The sequence below is a fragment of the Acomys russatus genome, chromosome 30, assembly GCF_903995435.1.
Source record: "Acomys russatus chromosome 30, mAcoRus1.1, whole genome shotgun sequence".
NCBI lineage: Eukaryota > Metazoa > Chordata > Mammalia > Rodentia > Muridae > Acomys > Acomys russatus.
The window spans coordinates 34,193,743-34,201,888 of NC_067166.1; positions in this window are offsets into that span (position 1 = coordinate 34,193,743).

The window sequence follows — 8,146 nt, forward strand, 5'->3', positions numbered from 1 at the left end:
TGGAAACTGTGGTCATTGAAATGGATTAGCCTACCTAGGCCTGTGGTCCTTCCCACCCAGAGGATGGGAGGTTGTTGCTAACGTTGACCTCTCCTTAGCTGCATTGCTCTCTGGTAGAAAGTCCTTGGTCCGTGCTCAGGACCAGCTGCATTGGGACATAAGCCTTTGCATGTACCTTTGTGTGCTGATGGTGTGTGTTATAGGACGGTGACCTAGTATTTTCCATAAGTAATTAGTAAGAAAAACAGAACAGGGGAAGCTTTACATTGGGAAGGAAATGTAAAAGACATTATTCCAACTGCCGTGTCCATTTTTTGTCTTGAGTAAAAAGCTACAAAGTCACTTACGTGGTTAAGTGAGGAGGTTTGGATGCTGGTAACATAAAAGATGATAAAGGACTGTAGGAATTTCACTTGTGATATTATGTGGGTTTACGTTTCTTTTGTTTGTTTGTTTGGTTCTTTTTTTCTTGGTTTTTCGAGACAGGGTCTCTTTGTGTAGCCTTGGCTGTCCTGGACTTGCTTTGTAGACCAGGCTGGCCTCGAACTCACGGTGATCCACCTGCCTCTGCCTCTGCCTCCCGAGTGCTGGGATTAAAGGCGTGCGCCACCACCTCCCAGCAGGTTTACATTTCTTAATTACCTCACCACTTAACAGGTTTCCTTGTAGTGTTTTCATATGTACATAGTTTTGGTTGATCCTTCAAACCCGTCTTCTGCTCTGCATCCCAGCTCTTCAGTCCCCACTTTTCGTCCTTCCTCTTTTGTGCCATGGGTGTTCTACTGTTGTCCCACTCCTCTCTCTCTCTCTCTCTCTCTCCCTCTCCCTCTCCCTCTCCCAAGGCTCCCTTCCTTCCTCTCCTGTGGGCCCCTTTCTAGTTTCCTGGTGTTCTACTGTTGTCCCACTCCTCCCTCTCTCTTTCTCTCTCTCTCTCTCTCCCCCTTTCCCTCTCCCTCTCTCTCTCCCTCTCCCAAGGCTCCCTTCCTTCCTCTCCTGTGGGCCCCTTTCTAGTTTCCTGGCCTCCAGCTATACTCACTGTCACATAAATACCCAGCCATGGAAAATCATCTGCCAGGATCTGCACCTGACAGTATATGCAGTCTTCAGCCTCAGTAAGTATTTTCTAGCTCTCTACAGTTCCTCAGAGTCTATAATTTTATTTTTCTTTATGGATGAATAATTTCCATTGCACATATTCATCGCATTTTCGTTTTCCATTCACTGTGAATGGACAGCTAGGCTATTGGTGGACATCTGGGCTAGTTCCGTTTGCTACTGTGAATGGACATGGAATAAGCATGGGCATCTCTGTGATAATATATATAACCCTCTGAGATAGTATATTATATATGTATGTGTGTGTATATAAATATATATATTCTTTTGAGTATATGCCTAGGAGGCTGTAATTTGGTACATAGTTCTTTGTGGTTCTTTTAAGAATCTACCCCCAAAAAAAGAATCCCCCACACTGATTTCCACAGTGGTTGCATTGTGTTTTTTCCTTCCGTTAGCTCTCAGAGAACATACATAATGAAGAATTTTATATAACCTGAGTCACAGGACTGGGAGAGCCTAAAAAAAAGGACTAGTCATATATTGATACCTAGTGGAGCTGAATAGTCTGGAGGTACATGGGGGACTATTAAGCTGTGTGTCCCCCTGGTGTATGTGTACGTAGTGTCTACGAGTCAGATGAAGCAAAAAGCCCACAGCTGTACTTTGCAGTGACGGTTTTATATAGTCATTTCTTAATGTTCAAGCACTTATGTAGGAAAAATGTCAAGTAGGTCGACAGGCTAGGAGGAATTTACAGAATGTATAAAGTAAAACTGTGTCGGAAAGTGCTCGGTTTCAGCCCTTATAGCGCTGACTGAGCGCTTCCCACAACAGAGCGAACATTATTTCCCCACTGGCTTGGTTTTTCTCTGTGGAGCTATTGCCCTACATGTATATGAGGCTGCTAACCTTGGCATCCACTGAGCCCTTGAGAGTGGGGTGATTTGATACAGCTTACTCCCTGTAAAGGAACTTAACAGGTTGGCCTATGACACCCCAAGTTCTAGATGTGTGGCAAGAAGTTCGCAGCCATTTCACTATTGCTTTTTGTTTGGTTGGTTTTTTTGTTTTGTTTTGCTTTTTTTTTTTTTTTTTTTTTTTTGAGACAGGGTCTCTCTGTGTAGCCTTGGCTGTCCTAGACTCACTTTGTAGACCAGGCTGGCCTCGAACTCACAGTGATCCGCCCGCCTCTGCCTCCCAAGTGCTGGGATTAAAGGCGTGCGCCACCACCGCCCGACTTCACTATTGCTTTTTAAAAAACAAAAGTCACTGAGGATAAGTAATGCAGTTTTCAAGCCTCAGAGGTCAGGTCACTCTGCTGGGCACGCGGGTTAAATGCTGTTCAGGATTACCATCAGCAGGAGAGAGGCAGGGATGTGTGTTTTCATGATCATCACAGTTGAACAGAGAACCCCACAGAAAGAGCCACCTCAGTTCTCACACCTTACATCACAGGCTGTTAACCGTCTTCTACTCATTGACCCATGTCTACCTGAGAAATCGTATGCAACCCGAGGTATATACCCATGCGTGTATATGCAAATTACACATTTACCGATAATCACAAAATCATTTTTTTTTTTCTTATAAAGGAAAACATTTAATGAGGGCTGGCGTATATAGTCCATTATCATCATGGTGGGACGTATGGCAGCATGCAGGCAGACATGGTGCTGGAGAGGGAGCTGAGAGTTCTAATCCATATGCAGCAAGCAGCAAAAGCACGCCACACTGGGCCCAGCGTAAGCATCTGAGGCCTTAAGGCCTGCCTCAGTTACCCACCCACTCCTGCAAGGCCAGACCTCATACAGCGCCACTCCCTATGAGCCTATGGGCCCGTTTCCATCCGCACTAGCACAGTCCACTCCATGCCCCTCAGAGACGTACAGGTATACCATAATGCAAGAATGCATTCAGTCCAACCTCAAGTCCTCATAGGCTGCAACAGTCTCAAACTTTAGAAGTCCAAAGTTCAAAGACTCCTCCGAGATGCGTGCAGTCTCCTATCGATATCCCCCGTATAATCAAAGTGAAAAACCGGATGACAACGGCACAGGATACACATTACTGTTTCCAGAGGGAGAAAAGGGAACTTCCTGAGAAAAGACTGGACCAAAGCAAGGCCAAACCCCAGCTGGGCAAACTACAAACTCTGCATCTCTGTGTCTGATGTCAAAGCGCCCTTCAGATCTCCAACTCCTTTCAGCTTTCTCGACTGCAACGCACTTGTCTCTCTTGGGCTGGTTCGCTCCCTGTTCACAGCTCTCCTCAGCGTACATCCATCCTGCCACTCTGGCATCTCCACCATCTTGGAGTCTCCAAGGTAGTCCAAGCCTCACCTTCGCCAGCTTCACACAGCAGCCTCTCTGGCTCTCCATGCAGAGACACCCCTGTCACATGCCTGACTTTCCTGGCTTTCCTTAGTCATGAAGGGAGAGTCCATAACCTCTTCTGTCTTTGACTCCAAAGCCAGATCTATGGTGCCAAAGCTACCAAGTTCTGTTTGCTTGCTGGGCCTGGAACACAGCTCCCTTGCTCAATTACATCGTCACTGGCTTTCTCTCTTCTATGGTTTCCTTCACTGTCTAAGCTTTGGCTGTTCTGGAACTCAATCTGAAGACAGAACTGGCCTCCAACTCAGAGACTAGCCAGCCTCTACCTTCCCAAGTGCTAGGACCATAGGTGCGCCCCCACCACACCCAACCCTGAACTTTAGTTCCTTCTCACAGGGGGGAAGCTTAGCTCTGTGTGGTCGCGCCCTGAGGTCACCACACCCTTTATTTTCCTTGACATCAGGCTTTTCTGCAATCTGTGTATCTCCTTGAACACAGGATTTAGCCCCATCCTACTTCCTGGTGTCCCTTTTCACCTTGAAGTATACATTTTGTATTAGTCCTTGCTCAACTTGCTGCTTTTCCTTATAGATTTTCATTAAAAGTGAACCCTAGTAGCCACACAGCATAGTCAATGCTAGGTTGTTTTGAACTGTCCAAACTGTTAGTCCAGAATTCATCAATTTAGCAGATTTCTTTCTTTTCTTTTCTTTTCTTTTTTTTTTTTTTTTTGGTTTTTACAAGGGCAAACCACAGCCACATTCCTCCTCAAAATATCACAAAGAACAGTCTCTAGGCCACATACCAAAATTCTCCCCTGAAACCCCTTGAGCCAGGCCCCCACAGTTCAAATCACCCTCAGCTACAGTGTCTTCTGTGTTCCTGCTGAGATGGCACACAAAGTCCCGCCTAACTGCTGTTCTAACCCAGAGTCCCAGAGTCCACCTTCCTCCAAGCAAACACATGGCCAGGTCTATCCCAGCCATATGCCAGTCCCTGCTACCAACTTCTGTCCTAACTAGGGTTTCAGTTGCCGTGAAGAGACACCACAACCACAGCAACTCTTATAAAGGAAGAGCTGGCTTCCAGGCCAGAGGTTTCATCCACTATTGTCATTGTGGGAAGCAAGCGGCAGGCATGGCGCTGTGGAAGGAGCTGAGAATTCTGTATCTTTTTTAAAAAATTATTTATTTATTATGTATACAGTGCTCTGCCTGCTTGTATCCCTGCAGGCCCAAAGAGGGCATCAGATCACATTATGGATGGTCATGAGCCACACCATGTGGTTGCTGGGAATTGAACTCAGGACCTCTGGAAGAGCAGTCAATGCTCTTAACCACTGAGCCACCTCTCCAGCCTCCGAGAATTCTGTATCTTGATCCACAGGCAGCAGCAAGAGGATGCCACACCGGGCCTCACCTGAGCATCTGAGCTTACAAAATCATTTTAAAACACCTATTTGGAATACATATCTTTTTACTATTCATTAAAACAAAAGCAAATAGGAATACTAATAAGATGGATGCTGTTTAAAGAAGTAAGTCTTGCTGGCTAGTTGGCACTGCAAGACAGGAAGCGTCTTCAGAGCTCTTCAGTTTCTCCACAGTTTAATTTTTACAATCATTACAACGCAGAGTGCTAACTACTATATGATCGCAGCTGGCTCAGAGGTTAAGAGCCTGTGAAGAGTCTGTTCTTCCAAAGGTCTTGAGTTCAATTCCCAGCACCAACATGGTGGCTCACAACCATCTATAGTGAGATCTGGTGCCCTCTTCTGGCCTGTAGGCATACATGTGGGCAGAATACTGTATACTAAATAAATAAATCTTTTTAAAAAGGAGAAAAATGTATAATCAGTGCTGAAAGCACCATTTTACACATGGAGTACAAACTGCCAGAATGCCTTAGAGCCTTTTCTGAAATTGTTGGAAATTCTCTGTATCCCAAGCCCTGACCCATTAAGTGAGTTTTTCTGAAACTCAAAGCCACCACTTCAAATAGCAATTTTTAAAGTCAGACTTCCTAGTGATGCAGTCTAGTGTGGTTTTTAATGCATGCTGACAACTGACTAGGAAAACAGAAGTCTTGGTGAAATAATGAAAATCTTTGTCTTTCATTTGTTTTTATAAAAACAAAAGACTGTGTCACTGCAGTTTGTAACATACAATAGTTCTGAATCTGAGCTGAGGTGTCTTTAGTTTCCGTTGCGAGTTGGCAGAACCTCTGCAAGCCAAGTGTGCACACTTCGCAAGCCAAGTGTGCATCGAGTGTTTTCCCTTCAGTAGGGAGGCTACAGTGATGCCCAGTGAGGGTTCATTACATATTACGTTTAATACATTTTTGGTTGTTGCTTATTCAGAAAGCTTTTATGATTGCCAGTTTTTGGTGGTGGTGGGTTTTTGTTGTTGTTGTTGTTTGGTTTGGTTTTTTTGGTTTTGTTATTGTTACTTTTGGATACCCGCAGTTCTACAACCCCACCCAGGGTCACAACCCCGAGTTTAAGAAACAGGGCCTTGTGTAGTGGGGGTACATGTCTGTGACCTCCGTGCTCAGGAATGGAGAAAAGTAGGCCACTGGGGCACACTGTCATCTAGTCTCAAGCTCTGAGTTCGGTGAGAGACCTTGTCTCAAATACGATGGAAAAGCAATTAAGATGCGACGTTGATGTCACCCTCTGCCTTTGCTCACATATGCATATGCTCACACACTTCTCCCTCACGGCGAAGGGCTCCTGTTGGGTGTGATGCTGCATTTGTAAGATATCAATATTAGGAGTCAGAGGCGGAGCTGGGCGCGGTGGCGCACGCCTTTAATCCCAGCACTCAGAGAGGCAGAGGCAGGCGGATTGCTGTGAGTTCGAGGCCAGCCTGGTCTACAAAGTGAGTCCAGGACAGATAAGGCTACACAGAGAAAGCCTGTCTCTGAAAACAACTACAACCAAAAAGGCAGAGGCAGGAGAATCACTGCAAGTTCAAGGCCAACCTGATCTTACAGAGTATGTCCCAAGCCAGTCATGGCTTCACAGTGACGCCTTTCTCAAAGGAAGGAGGGAAGCGAGCAAGCAGGGGCTCTCGAGTGTGAGCCGTGCTCCAGGCTCATCACGTGTTCTGTAAAGTCCTGAATTTGTGATGTTACTGCCCTCCCTCAAAGGGGAGAAAACACAGGTTTACTTTCCATTGAAGGGTCAGGAAGGCTTCCTCGGCAGTTACTATGGTTACTGTTGTTTGGCTTGGGCAGATATTTCAGAGTCTCACCATTCCCTTTCATATTCCTGGAAGGACCGTACAGCTCAGGGGTCTCCTTAACCCTGATTCTAGCATGAAAGCCATGGGTGGCGTTGAGGTGTTTGGTTAATAGTGGAAGATTCCCTCTTAGCAGCCTGAACTTGTCCTCGCCTCTTCCTCCTCTTCCCTCCCCTCCCTCTTTCCCTTCATTCACCCTCCTCCTCCCCTCTCCCTTCTCATTCCCCCCTCCTTTTCCTTCTTCCCCTTCCATATACGCCTGAGATTCTGTTATCAAACCACAGAGAAATAGGGAATTATGTCAACTGGCTGAGTAGTTCAGGCAGCATCTCCAAGGTGACCCAGGGTCCGCCCTCTCCTGAGGACCTGAGTGACAGGGCTGTAGCCTTTAGGGTATACCTCCACAGAGTGGTGGCCTGTGAACACTTCCGCCATCAGTGACACTTGCTCCCGTACACATTTTATTTTTAATAAAACCTTTTTCTACAATATATTCTAATGGCATTTTCCCCCCTCCTGCGGGTGCTACTAGATCGCCTCCACCCACCCAACTCCATGAACGTTCTTTCTCACTCTTTAAAAAAAAAAAACAAACAAACAAATAGTTGGGCGTGGTGGCGCACGCCTTTAATCCCAGCACTCGGGAGGCAGAGGCAGGTGGATCGCTGTGAGTTTGAGGCCAGCCTGGTCTACAAAGTGAGTCCAGGATGGCCAAGGCTACACAGAGAAACCCTGTCTCGAAAAACAGCAACAACAAAAAAAGATGCAGCAAATACCCACTCAAAATCCTTCACCAAAAACAGAAGCCAAAAGCCGGGCGTGGTGGCGCACGCCTTTAATCCCAGCACTCGGGAGGCAGAGGCAGGCGGATCGCTGTGAGTTCGAGGCCAGCCTGGTCTACAGAGTGAGTCCAGGATGGCCAAGGCTACACAGAGAAACCCTGTCTCGAAAAACCAAAAAAAAAAAAAAAAAAAAACAAAACAAAAAAACAGAAGCCAAAATATACAAGAAAAAGATGAATCAGACAGTACCCTGCAAAGCAATGTGAAACAAAATTTCTGAAAACGAAACAGACCAAAACCAGAAAACGAAAGTTACCGGTTGAGTTTATTTGGTGAAAGTTACCGGTTGAGTTTATTTGGTGCCTGCCCAGAAATGTGGTTAATAAGCGCAGTGAGACTCCACTGACCGAAACTAATTTTCCCTTTGCAAACTTGTATCAACTGTAAGTGGCTTCTCCCTTAAGGGTGAGGGCCTGTGTCTACTTGCCTTCCTTGCTACGGGTGGGGCCTTGTGTCTGTTTCCCTGCTCAGGGCTGGGACCCTGCCTAGCTTGCACTTGTCCAGGTCCTGTGTGTGCTGCCCTGAGAGTTCCTATGTACACTCTGTGCATCGGCCCTGTTGTGTCTAGAAGATGCTTTTCCCTACCAACGGCCCTGGCTGCTGTAGTCTTTCTGGCACCTCTTCTGCATGGATCCCTGAACCCTTTGCCAGAAGTGTTTAAAGTCAGCCA